The following is a 14,463-nucleotide window of genomic DNA, read 5'->3' as shown; positions in this document are numbered from 1 at the left end:
CTCTCTCACACACGCGCACACACACACATACGCACACGCGCACACACATACACACACATTCTCTCACACACACGCACACACACACAAACACATGCACACACATACACACACTCTCTCTCACACACGCACACATGCGCACATACACACATACGCACACGCGCACACACATACACACACATTCTCTCACACACACGCACGCACACATGCACGCGCACACACACACACACACAGACACATGCACACACACACATACACGCGCTCGCACAGACACACGCACACACACACATGCACGCACACGAACACACACGCACACACACACGTGCACAAACACACATGTGCACGCGTGCACACACACACACACACGCATGCACACACGTATGTGAATCTAAGGGGTGAATTTGTATTTACAGATAATGCCTATTTTGTTCAAAAAGCATTCAGTCAATGTGACAGTCAGTCAATGTGCTATTTTATAAATTCCTACTGTAGAAATAAAACCAGTCTGACTCCAAACCAAAACACAAATAGATTCTAAAAAAGGCCTTACACCTAACATGCATTGTCTGACCTAAAATGCCACCTCTTCTTTACACTGATAAAACCTTTAGTTCTCTCAGGACAGTGACTTGAAAGGAATTCAGGGATTTACATATACATATTAATCAATTAAAGCCTTCTAATTGATTAAAGATTTAACAGCATCTCAGGTTTGTTTAATACATCCTCCATCAGTTGTGTGACCCTTTGATCTTTTACTTTTAACTTCTGAGTCTGATACTATCTCTCTCACTAACACCTGAAGAAGGAGTGATCCTCCGAAAGCTTGTGTTTTCCTGTTGGACTATAAGCTGGTGTTGTGTGATTTCTAGCCTTGTCCACCCCAGTCCAACATCGGCAAGTCCGCATAACAGCAAAGGGAAGCATGATTGTCACATAAGACGTGGTATAGGATATGAATAGCACACGATTAGAATTGGTTAAAAAAAAATTTCACTTTCTACGGGAGATAGTAAGCACTGGAGATGCTAGAGCCAGAGATAACACAGTGTGGAGCTGGAGGAACACAGCAGGCCAGGCAGCATCAGGGGAGCAGGAAAGTTGACTTTTCGGGTCGGGACCCTTCTTCAGAAATGGCTTCACAGTAAAATTCACTCAGAGATGTTTCTGAAGAAGGGTCCCGATCCGAAATGTCAACTTTCCTGTTCCTCTGATACTGCCTGGCCTGCTGTGTTGCTCCAGCTCCACACTGTGTTATCTAACTTTCTACTGGTCTTTCTCATCTACTAACTCAAAACTAAACCAGTAGAAAATATAAACAACAACAGAAATTGCTAGAAAATCTCAGCAGGTTTGGCATCTGTGAAGAGAAATCAGAGTTAACATTTTGGGTCCGGTGACCTTTCCTGAGAACTCAGTACAAAACATGCTTTCTTAGTCAAAATCTCAGCAAACATCAATTGCCCATCTGGTGGACATTATTGAAAGGCTTCCTTGCTTTTAATAAATAAAAGTCTTACTTAATGTGGATGATTTGTGAAGTGAGCATGCAATTACACTGTCTAAAATTGAAACCACTCAATTTGCAAATCATCAGCTTTTAATACTGTAAAGCTGTTAGCAGCTCCCTTCCAGCAGTGAAATCATTAACAGTCAGTTAACAGATAGATTGAACTCCAACGCATTGCCTAAGCACAGGTATGTAATGATCACATTACATTATAAAGACTGTTGCATTCCACAAAACAAAAAGGTTGTGATTCATTCAGCAGTGATAAGGAGTGGCAATGCTGTTGACAGCAATTCAATATTTTGTATAGTGAAAGTGCCAACATATCTGAAACCAAGGCTCAAAGGGAAAGGGTGAGTTTAATAATTAACGTGCAGAGGGTGGAGTGCAATTGTCAACTCTCTTGCTGCACCCTCTCATTTTTATTTCCCCAAGCTGATTTTATCTTTGTTATTATGTAAAACACTGCATACATTGTTTGGTAGAATTTTACAAAGAAGCAACCTGAAAGCCTGATGCTGGTGCTTATCTTTCCTATGAATCTTTTGCCATCACTTTTTAACTCTATGTTGTATTCTTCTGACCTGTTCTCCCTCATTTCCTTATCTAGCTTGCCCTTTAATGCATCATTGCAATGTCTACTATGTTTTTTTTCAAATTCAAATTGTGAATGAGAGATACTATATTTTTCCTTTCTGAAGCACATTTTCCATATTGGCACACTTACTGTTGTTAAACATAGGGAAAAGTATTAGGGGAAATAAGGTGCTAAATACAAATAAAGTAAAGAACTGCAGATGCTGCAGATCAGAAACAAAAACAGATATTTCTGGAGAAACTCAACAGGTCTGACAGCATTTATAAAGAGAAAGCAGAGTCAATGTTCAGGGTCCAGTGAAATTCTGAGGAAGAGTCACTCTTCTCAAAATGTTAACTCTGCTTTCCCTCCACAGACAAATGCTGCCAGACAGACCTGCTGAGTTCCTCCAGCAATTTCGGATAAAAAGAAAACTGAAAACATGGTTCAAGGGTCACACTATTGATTGAATTTTTTAAATTCTTGATTTGACAGCACCACTCCTTTTGGGATGGGGTTGGTGAAATAATCAAATAATATCTGTTAAACGATGTTCATTTTTCATTAACCCTCCTTCCCATCAGTTGCCCTGCCCCCACACCCTGAAGTCCTGCATTTTGTGAGTTGCTTCCTGCACAATCAACCCATTTTTATAACACAGCATGGAGCTGGATGAACACAGCAGGCCAGGCAGCATCAGAGGAGCAGGAAAGCTGATGTTTCAGGTCGGACCCAACTGTTCACACTTCTTATTAGCACCCTACCTAATATTTATCTCTCTCTCAATTTGTGCAATCTCTTTGTTTGCTTCTCCCTCTTTTGTCTCTCTCTCTCTCTCTCTCCCCATCTGGAATCTGTCTCTCTGCTTCCTATTCAATCCCTCCCACCCCATTATCAGCATAAATACCACTCGTTCCCAGCCATCGCCAGTTCTATAGAAGAGTCACTGGATTTGAAATGTAAATTCTGTTTCTCTTTCAATTAATGCTACCGGACCTATTGTGTTTCTCCAGCAATTTCTGTTTTTGTTTCAGATTCCCAGAGTCTGCAGTTCTCTGTGTTTGTTCTAGTTTTTGCTCAGTTGCACTAGCTCTGCTGTAATTGAGTAATCTTAATGTAGTTGTAATTTGGCAGTGTTGGAATGAAGTGATGAGAATGGATTTAATCTCCCGTTCAGCTGAGATAGTCCTGGAGCATTGAACACTTGGGGTCAGGGAGAAACGAATTGGAATGCAAAGTGTTGTATTAACCGACCCCAAACCTGGTGCCCGTGCCTATTTTTTGACAATTCCATTCCCTTTTAGGCTAGGATTTAGCATGTGACAATTAAAGCTCCCCCTACTGAGACTTACCAGTTCAGAGCTCTCAGGTTCCTTACCCAAAAGGCAAAATTAGCTGTTGAAGAATGGTTTAGGGTAACTTTTGAGACAAATTCATGATTTGCCTTGTAGAAAATGTATGGTCTTTGCTTCATATAAACTGTTATCTTACCAGCTCACGACATGGTATAGGCAGTCCCTGAGGTCCATTCTTGAATCCATTAGCCAGTAAATTTGTACATGAGTTGGAACACAATGCAGGACAATCTCAAAGGAGATGTGAGGGGCAAGTTTTTCACACAGAGAGTGGTAGGAATCTGGAACGCACTGCCAGGGTTGGTGGTGGAGAGAGGTACAATAGGGGCGTTTAAGGGGCTTTTAGATAAGCACATGAATGTGTAAGGAATGGAGGGATATGGACCAAGGGTAGGCAGAAGGGATTAGTTTAATTTGGTATCATGTTCAGCACAACATCATGGGCTGAAGGGCCATTTCCTGTGCTTTACTGTTCGATGTTCTATTAATATAAAATTGACACTCATAAGTACAGGAAATGTTCATATGTCAGATTTTTAATATTACACCCCTGTATTAAAACATATTCGTAAGCATGAGCATTTGTGAAGTCGGACATTATACTGATGAGACCTTACGCCATTACATGTTTCAACAATTTACAAAACTAGTTAAGGTTATTTTGTAATATCTTCTTTCTCAATGAGACAGATTTTTACCTTGTTCAAATAACTTAAAATTAGTTTAAACTCATTTATTCCAACAGGAACTCTTTCTTGGGCATCTTAAGATTTAAGGGTTAATTATCAAATGTCTTTGCATTATGGAGAAAAAGATTTTGTTAATATCAAAGAATTATCTATGAATAATGCCTGTATAAAGAAATAAGGGCAAATTGACACTGGCCGAAGTAATTAAGGGATCACTTAATTAGAGTAATAAATAATGGTAGAGAAACCGATTAATAACAATGTAGAAAGAAAAATATAATTCAAGTGTTAAGAATATCAAAAAGTATTCTTTGAGGCCTTGGAGAAAACAAGAACTGTAGTACTGTACTGTAGAATGACACCGACATGAAAATGTACCTTCAAAAGGACTTGGGAATAGATATATCGAAGAGACTTATCTGCGTCATGTATCTTTGATGTAGACAAAATATGGCAAATAAAGGAGCTTGGTTTTCAACCATGGTTCAACAAACTTGAAAAATGCAGAAATTGAAAAGTTGCTTTCACTGTTGTGCCAGACACTATGCTCTGTATCAATAACATCTGTGCTTTTTCCTCTACCGTCAAATGTCTTGGCATTTGCTTTCATTATTTTGAATGGTCTGACCGTGGGAAATTGGTTGGATTACAAGTGCAACTAAGGAACCAATGAATGATCAGCTAACTAAAGATTTGGCATCAAACAGAGATTGCTGGAAAAACTCAACAGGTCAGACAGCATCAGTCAAGAGAGAAACTGAATTAATATTTCAAGAATAATAAGACTTCTTCAGAACTGAAGTTTCTCCAGCATTCTCTCTGTTTGTTTCAGATTTCCAGCATCCCACAGTATTTTGCTTTTATTAAAAAGCTGCCATTACAGTTGCTAAAATTTGTGCTGTATTTTTTTTCAGAAAGTTGTGGTAACCTATGAAAAATGGTTAGTGTTATTGAACCAGAAGACGCAAATATAGAACTTTAATAGGAATGAAGTAAGATTCCTTGACCAATGATTACGAAAGGCCTGGTTGGGTACAGTTACCAACAGGAATGAATCAATTACAAGGCTTTCTTGAATGAAAGAAAATGCAATTTTTTTATTTGTTCACCCTGAGAGAAAAAATAATTAAGGTGTGACATCAACATACACACAGGTGTGAAGTTAAACAGGGATAGTGCTCAGTACAAAAGAAAGATGAAAGTGATCTACAAAATCTAAGACTTAAATTTAAAGATTTTAAAGTCTCTTGTGTGTCTTTGACACTTAAAGGATTTAACTTAAGACCATAGTTGCTTAATTGCTGCCTCATATCCTGAATATTAGAAATCATTTGAAGTGACCAAATGTTTCTCTCCAGTTTGTGTTGTCTCTTTGTTCTTCAGAGATTGAGAAACAGAACTTTCTTTATCTGGTTCCAGACACAAAGCCATCTCCCCTGCTCTGCAGAAAGCAGCTCCCTGAAATGTAGCTGATTTGTGTATCCCAATGTTTGAGTTCATTGTTTCCAAACTTGATAATTGTTGGTGATTTATTTCATCTTCAATAAACAAACTGTTTCAGAAAGTTGTGATTCAAAATAGGAGATGAGAGTTTCTTTGTAACTGACTGGGTGAATTAGTTTCAGTCTCTTTTCATAAAGATGTTAATTTCAGTTCAGATAATTTTGTTTGTTCCGTGTTGATTTATCTGTGTTTATTATATGAAGATTAGTTAACCTGTATGGTCATCTGATTGCTATGGCTATTTTAAATTCACGATTTCTCCTATATAAAATCATCAGACTCCCTGGAAGTCTCAGTTACTAAAACAGATGGCAGAATTTAAAAAAAGTTATTTTCTCAATATCATGATTAATATAATTGGATACAGTAAGATGTAAATAGTACAAAAAAAAACTCATTTGTAAATTGTTGATATTTGACCTTACCTTGAGTGTAATGCAACCACCAAACATGTGATCCTCTCTCATTCAATCTGCTTTCAGGATTCTGAATGGATCATTTCCCATGACATCTGATTCCACTGTTAAGATAATGGTAAATATAGAGCATCAAACTTTAACTTCCATTATCCACCTGTTATTCCAGAAATCTTTCATGGGGTAAAATATATATTAGAATCATAGAATCACTACAGTCTGGAAGCAGATCATTCGGCTCATCAATTCCTCAGCAACCCTCCGAAGAACATCCCATCCAGACCTACATCTTTGCACTGTGGGAGGAAACCAGAGCACCTGGAGGAAACCCACGCAGACGGGGGGAGAATGTACAAACTCTACACAGACAGTCACTGGAAAGTGGAATCGAACCAGGTTTCCTGGTGCTGTGAGGCAGCAGTGCTAACCACTGAGCCACCATATTAAAAATGGATCTAGATCTAATGTGGCTGTAGTGATCAACTGACTACAGAATGAAGCAAACTACATGAGACCAATGTGGAATGAACATGGACTGGTAACAGTAAGGGCTGAAAGACTGTCTCTCTCTCTCTTTCTCTCTCACAATGCTTGTTTGTCCCATCATTTTGGAATATAGTTCCCAGTTAAAAAAAAGGCAAGTTGGAAAAATAGCCATTCATTAAGGACTGAAAGATATCTACAGGTTTCACCACTGCTGAGCACACCTGTCAACAATTAAACAACTGTGAAGTTGCCATATTCAAATGACCCTGGACAAAGGAATTGAGGGTTTGAATGAGGCAAAGGGTTTATTCTACAAGTGCTACCCCGGAGATACAGCTTGTGAAGAGACCAGCTCCCTGACCATAGTTCGCTTCACAAATTTATGCACCTTCCAATCATCTCCTGTGCTCTGTAATTCCCATCATCATAGGACTACAAATTACACAAAGCTAGTACAGTATTTATAATTCTGTGTGAATTTAGATGATTATATGGTTGATGCATCCCACAGTGATTGCATTCCTCCTGAGACCAGTCAATTCCTCTACTTCGCACATTCCACATTGATCATGGCTTTTTATGTTTCAAGTCAATTCTCCAATTTGTTACAGTGATTATTTCTTAATAACATTGTACACATCTCTGGCTTACATACATTTGAATGATCAGATTGTTTCAGTGGTTTAAACCAGGTTTCCACTGTCTGTTTACTGCAACCATTTCTCTACAGGGTTAAACATTCCTCTGCCTTGCATTTATTGCAATGGTGCTATCTTCTTTTCTAATTTTAAGCAGGTCTCTTTTTTGAATTAGTTAAATATGTCTTGACTGCTCTTGATGCATACAGTCATGTGTCATCCTTGTATTTAACTGGCTTTTAAATTTATATCTAAACCTTACTTGACATAGTCTCAAGAACAGGCTAACCTCAATGGTGATAAGGACTTTTAAACTGCATAGCTTTTACTTATCCTGTTTGTAGCAGGTAGATTCAATTTTATATTTATCTGTGTATGTGTATACAGTTGACACATTTATTCTTAATTTTAGTAAATAATACAATTTATCGTTCTTCCATTCACAAAGAACATTGCTAATTCTTCCCTTCAATTTCTAGTGAACTGTGATTTTCATAGAATTCCTAAAGCATGGAAGTTGGCCATTTGGCCCATACCAACCCTCTGAAGAGCATCCCACCCAGGCCCAGACCCAGACCCCCCTTAACCTATCCCTATAACGCTGCATTTCCCATGGCTAATCCATCTAGCCTGCACATATCTGGACACTTCGGTAATTTAGCATGGCCAATCCACCTAAGCTGCACATCTTTAGACTGTGGGAGGAGCACAACATTGTGGGCCGAAAGGCCTGTACTGTGCTATGTTGTATGAAACCGGAGCACCCGGAGGAAACCCACGCAGACACAGGAAGAACGTGCAAACTCCACACAGACAGTTGCCCGAGGGTGGAATCGAACCCGGGTCCCTGGCGCTGTGAGGCAGCAGTGCGAACCACTGAGCACTATACCACCCATGCCACTTTTATTGAAGTGTTATTGCTATGTGTTTAAAAAAAAAATTTGCTGAAACAGACAGAGCGGGGTTTAAGAAGAGAGCAGCCGATTCTGTTCCTCATCAGATTGTAACACTGCTCCCCAATCAGCCAGAAGAACTATCTCAAAAGTAGTTCACTGAGTACTTGGTGCTACAGTAAGAGTTCACTGTTTCAAGGTCAGTTCATGCCTGTTCTCCCTGGGAGAGGGTTTGGGAAGAGGGTAGGGGTGATATTGAGTAATTTAGAGTCTTCTGGCCACTCATCATGCCACTCTCATCAGTAAGAGCCACCAGCTGCCCCTTTAAATGTCCTGCCTGCTGCAGCCAGACCTCCTTTGGGTGGTCCATACATCATGGCACCGGTGATGTCCCCGTTGGAACGCTGATGATGCCAGTTTCCATGAGGATCTCATCTTTGGGGTTAAAGGTCAGACCTTCATACAAAGCACGGTTGTGCAATCTGTAAGAGACCACTGCAATCCTTGGCTCATGGGTATAGATGAGGCCCCCTGACCTATCCAGGCGCTGGAAGCGTGCTGTTTGCATTGGCTTTCTGGATCATGACTTGGCTGCACAGAGGATCATCAGATTTAATCCTGCTGATGTGGGCAGCTGAATCATTCAATACTGTCAACATGTTCCATCAATGTCCTCAGCAATTGGAACAGTCAATGATCCTTAACTGCAGGAAGCTGATGTTGGACTTAAAGGCTCCATGCAAATGGAGCTTAGAGTTTGCAAGATTTTGCAGTGCCGGTGTGATTCTGCGCATGTCTCTGACAGGTGCCAATATTTGCTTGCATGTGTAATATTTGAGCTCTCTGGTTAATTCTATTGACAAGGTAGGGAAGGTCTTCAAAACCCCAATGTCTTCCTTTAACACCTCAAAGGGACAACAAATTGGCTCATTGTTGAAGTGCAGCCTCCTCATACATACATCTAACATCACCTTAACAGATAAGTTCTGCTCATACTGGGATAACAAAATGTTGCCTAATCATCAGATGGAATGGTTTAATTCTTCATCAGACTCCCATCGCACAACGAGCAGACAAAATCAAGGACACAATTGAAGAAAGAATTTTTTACTCAAAATTTTTCACTCAATGTGGAAAAAAAATTAAAACATCAAATAGTCAGAAAAAAATGAAAGTGTCAGAAGCTATGAAGGAGCCACAACTCATCTGATAAAATTTGATAAATATAAATGTGATCATAGGTTTTCTCAGCCATATTTTGCATAAATCTTCAATATAAATTCAGGGCAAATCCAACCCAACAAAATAACCACCCCATCAGTCTCCTCTCGATCATCAGTAAAGTTATGGAAGGTGTCACCAACAGTGCTATCAAGCAGCACCTGCTCAGCAATAACCTGCTCAGTGATGCCCAGTTTGGGTTCCACCAGGGCCACTCAGCTCCTGACCTCATTACGGGCTTGGTCCAAACATGGACAAAAGGGCTGAATTCCAGAGGTGAGTTGGGAGTGATAGCCCTTGACATCAAGGCTGCATTCATCTGAGTGTGGTATCAAGGAGCCCTAGCAAAAGTGGAATCAATGGGTATCGGGGGCAAACTCTCCGATAGTTGGAGTCATTCCTGGCACATTAGAAGATGGTGGTGGCTGTTGGAGGTCAATCATCTCAGCTCCAGGGTAGTTCCTCAGGATAGTGTCCTCGGCCCAACCATCTTCAACTGCTTCATCAATGACCTTCCCTCCATCATAAGGTCAGAAGTGGGGATGTTCACTGGTGATTACATAATGTTCAGCACCGTTCATGACTCCTCAGATACTGAAGCAGTCCATGTTCACACGCAACAAGATCTGGACAATATCCAGGCTTAGTAGACAAACAGGAGGCTGGAAGAACACAGCAGGCCAGGCAGCATCTGGAGGAAAATAGCAGTCAAAGTTTCAGGTATTAACCTTCTTCAGGACTGGATGTGGAGGTAGGGGGAGTTGCAGATAAAGAGTGGGGTAGTGTGGTGGAAGAATGGTGGTGATAGATGGACACCAGTTGTAGGTATGACCTGGTTGGTCAATGGGAGGGCTGAATCTGGTTGGTAGCTGGAAGGGAGGGTCAGAAGGTGGAATGGAAGGGAGGAGGTGGGGCTGGAAGGGGAGGTGGGGGAAGGGTGGGAAGATTATTTGAAATTGGAGAACTTAGTGCTGAGTCCCCTGGACGGTCAGGTGCCTAGGTGGAAGATAAGGTGTTGTTCTTCACATTTGCATTGCGAGTTGCCGTGACACTGGAGGATGCTGAGGACGGACATGTCGGAGGGGGAGTGGGAGGGGGAGTTGAAATGGGCCGTGACCAGGAGGTTAGGTTGGCCGTTACGGGCCAGATGAAGAAGCTTGGCGAAATGATCACGTAGTTTCCGTTTTGTCTCACAGACGTAGAGAAGCGACATATCTGCAGCTCTTCCACCCCCAATCGAGTCCTGAAGAAGGGTAATACACGAAACATTGTCTGCTCCTTTCCTCCAGATGCTGCCTGGCTTGCTGTGTTGTTCCAGCCACCTGTTTCTCTCCCTTGGATTCTAGCATCTGCAGTTTTTTCTCAATATCCAGGCCTGGGCTGATAAGTGGCAAGTAATATTCACGCCACATAAATGCTAGGCATGCCCATCATGAACAAAAGACAATCTAACCACCTTCCTTTAGCATTCAACTGTGTTACCACCACTGAATCCCCCACTATGAACATCGTGTGGGTTATCAGAGGAATAACCTCGTGTGGAGGAACAGAGGGATCTTGGGGCCCACGTCCATAGCTCCCTCAAAGTTGCCACCCAAGTTGATAGGGTTGTAAAGAAGGCTTATGGTGTGTTGGCTTTCAATGGCAGGAGAATTGGTTTAAGAGCTGTGAGGTTATGCTGCAGCTCTATAAAACCTGGGTTAGATCACACTTGGAATATTGTGTTCAGTTCTGGTCACCTCATTATAAGAAGGATGTGGAAGCGTTAGAGAAGGCGCAGAGGAGATTTACCAGGATGCTGTCTGGACTAGAGGGCAGGTCTTATGAGGAAAGGTTGAGGAAGCTAGGGCTTTTTTCATTGGACTGAAGAAGGATGAGAGGTGACTTGATAGAGGTTTACAAGATGATGAGAGGCATAGAAAGAGTGAATAGTCAGAGACTTTTTCCCAGGGCGGAAATGACTGTTACGAGGGGGCATAATTTTAAGGTGATTGGAGGAAGGTAGGTTCTTCACACAGAGAGTGGTGGGCGTGTGCAATGCGCTGCCGATAGCGGTAGTGGAGTCTGATACTTTAGAGACTTTTAAGCGACTCTTGGATAGGCACATGGAGGATAATAAAATGTAGGGTATGCAGGGTAGATTGATCTGAGTAGGATAATAGGTTGTCACAACATCGTGGGCCGAAGGGCCTGTACTGTACTGTTCTATTTTCTATGTTCTGCATTCTATTTTTGACCAGAAACTCAACTGGACTCACTGCACAAACACAATGGCTACAAGAGCAGGCCAGAAGCTAGGAATACTGCGGTGATTAACTCACCTCCTGAGTCCTAAAAGCCTATCCACCATCTACAAGGCACAAGTCAGGAGTGTGATGGAATACTCCCTACTTACCTGGATGGGTGCAGCCCCAACAACATTCAAGAAGCTTGACACCGTCCAGGACAAAGCAGCCGCTTGATTGGCATCACATCCACAAACATCCACTCCCTCCACCACCGACACTCAGTAGCAGCAGTGTGAACTATCTGCAAGATGCACAGCAGAAATTTGCCAAAGATGCTCAGTCAGCACCTTCCAAATACACGACCAATTCCACCTAGAAGGACAAGGGCAGCAGATACATGGGAACACCACTACCTTCAAGTTCCCCTCCGAGCCACTCACCATCCTGACTTGGAAATATACCATTGTCGCTGGGTCAAAATCCTGGAACTCCCTCCCTAATAGCATTGTGGGTCAAACCACAGCAGGTGGACTGTAGCAGTTCAAGAAGGCAGTTCACCACCACCTTCTCAAGGGCAACTAGGGATGGGCAAGAAATGCTGGCCAGCCAGCGACGCCCACATCCCACAAATGAATACATTTTTAAAAATTATTTTGATGATTTCTGGTTTCATTAAAGATACACAATTTGCAATGGGCTTGCACTATCAATGCTGTATCTTTTAAAATGTGTTTGATAATCATTTTCAGTCATAGATGCTTTTTTTTCACCAAGATGGGATGCAGTGGGGGAAGAGAGGTATCAGAATTGCTCTCCATGAATGAATGAATGAAGATGTGCTGAATGGTCTTTATTACCCATTGTCGTCTTCTCATCTTACCTATAATTCTAACTATATTCTCTTTACCAGAAGTTTTTCGGGATTTATGAATTGCTGTCCAATTATTGTGAAAAATATAAACTGGTCCAGGATTGCTACAGTGAGAACAAAACTAACCCCTTCAATACATGTATTGAAATAAAAAAGCTATTCTACAATAATTTAAAACTGTAATCTGGATAATGTGTTTGTGCAAGAATTACTAAATTCTTCATTTGGAAAGCTATTTTTGTTATAATGTTTTCTGATTGCCATGATTCACCATGTAAATCAAGAGTTCATCTTTTCTGATCAAATGTTGTCTCTGTTAGCTTTAGATTTCATCACTAACTCAGCTTTCAACAAATCATAAATTCACATACCGAAAGGTAAATAATTGCAGGATGTTTGCTGTTTGACATTGCTTTTGCAATGTATAAAAACATAAAACACTTAAACATACTTGTAATCTTAAATTATGAATATCATGTATTTGTAAATAAATTATATCTTTTAATATTTCTCATTATCAAGAAGATTATGTTTTATTTCTCTCTGTCTAGTTGCTTTCATATCAACATAATTATTGATATAATTTTCAACTAATCTTTATAAATATTATTAATTTGATAATACTACTTGCATTGGCTATATGCATTCACACCTTCAGTTCATTGTTGTGCAACTCTGCCCTCTTGAGGATGATTATATTTTCAGCAATTTCCCAGGTAATATCTCGAAGAATGAGAGAAAAGAGGTGTTTTTTTTAAGAGTCCCTTTACAGCACGGAGTTTATTTGTCAGCAATACCCTTGGCTTATGAAGCAACACTCCCCAACTTCAGCAGACATAAATTCATCAATTCAAAACCCACGGTCTCCACCTACACTGCATTAGTTCTGTAAAAATCTAACATTTCCTGATGTGCATTCTTGGGTGGTGAAGTTGCATGTTGAAATCTGTAAAATTGGGTCTTTACATTTAGGCCCTGAAATTGTGATGCCATATAATAGCTGGCAAAAGAATAAAATTGGATTTGATTGAACTTCCTTCGTCCAAAATCTTAGAAGTTATTCAGTCCATTATTTTATACTGCATTAAAGTAGTGGAGGGAGGATCTCTGGGAATAGCAGCATGAAGTGTTCATGGCAAGTTATTGTAACATATAAATTTAATGTTATTGGTGATGAAATTTAATAGCCTGTCAAAATGAGTTACAAGAATTGTAATTGTTCCATGTGTTGTTTCGAATAGCTACTGTCTGAGGCTTTGTTTGCATGTCATGATCATCAGATGTCACATGAGAATGGTGACCCATCGTGTACAAAAGTATTTATCCAAACATCCCCCTTATCATGAAAATGAAACATAAAAGATGTGCGCTATCATTTGCTCATACCTTTACACTTACAGTCATAAAAAAAACACTCCTGGGCCAAAAGCCGTTTGCTCTTTATAGTCTGTTCCAACTTCACTTTCCTTCACCTGATGAAGGAGCAGCGCTCCAAAAACTTATGATTTCCAAGCTTGTGACCTGGTGTTGTGCGACTTCTGGCTTGTCCACCCCAGTCCAACACCGGCACCTCCAGGTCACAATTATCCCTACACACAGATTTCCCGGATGGGGCTGGATGTTACATGGCCTGGCTAGGTGTGTTTCTGACAGGGTGTAAAATAGATCAGGTGGCTAGTCCACTATATTCTCACTCACCCCTGAGCTCATTCCAATTAACAGAGGCCGGTGGGCATTTAGTTAAAAATAAAAGAATAAAGGTCAACTGAGCTTGTTAAAGAATCAGTTGATTCCAAAATTACCCTGCAAATATAGTAATAAAGATGATGTGGCAAGCTGGTGGGAGTGGGCAGTCTGTTTCTTTCTTTCAGTTTTTAAAACGGGAAGGACGAAGGTGGGTGCTATGTTTGGGAGGTACCCTTGAGGGCATTCTGTAAGAATATCATAACCTGCCTTCCTACCTGCATGGACATTAAAGCCAAACCTCAGATTCCCTCACATTACCTCTCTAAGTTGTTAAGATCTTTCCTGACCAATGCCCAAGTCATGTTGCAGCTGTATTGAGCTCTGGTCAGGCCA

The 14,463-nt window shown here is 40.7% G+C and overlaps 1 protein-coding gene across 1 annotated transcript in view; it reads right to left on the bottom strand.

The window, feature by feature from the left end:
* slc1a1 (solute carrier family 1 member 1) overlaps window positions 1-14,463 on the bottom strand; it is a 122,939-nt gene that overhangs the window by 65,431 nt on the left and 43,045 nt on the right. The window contains exon 2 of the mRNA XM_048594403.1: window positions 6,057-6,151. The gene's annotated coding sequence lies outside the window, so the exon portion shown is untranslated. The remainder of the gene's footprint in view (window positions 1-6,056; window positions 6,152-14,463) is intronic.

This window comes from Rhincodon typus, chromosome 3 (genome assembly GCF_021869965.1).
Source record: "Rhincodon typus isolate 14 chromosome 3, sRhiTyp1.1, whole genome shotgun sequence".
Classification (NCBI taxonomy): Eukaryota; Metazoa; Chordata; class Chondrichthyes; order Orectolobiformes; family Rhincodontidae; genus Rhincodon; species Rhincodon typus.
This window is presented reverse-complemented; position numbering and strand designations above follow the sequence as displayed.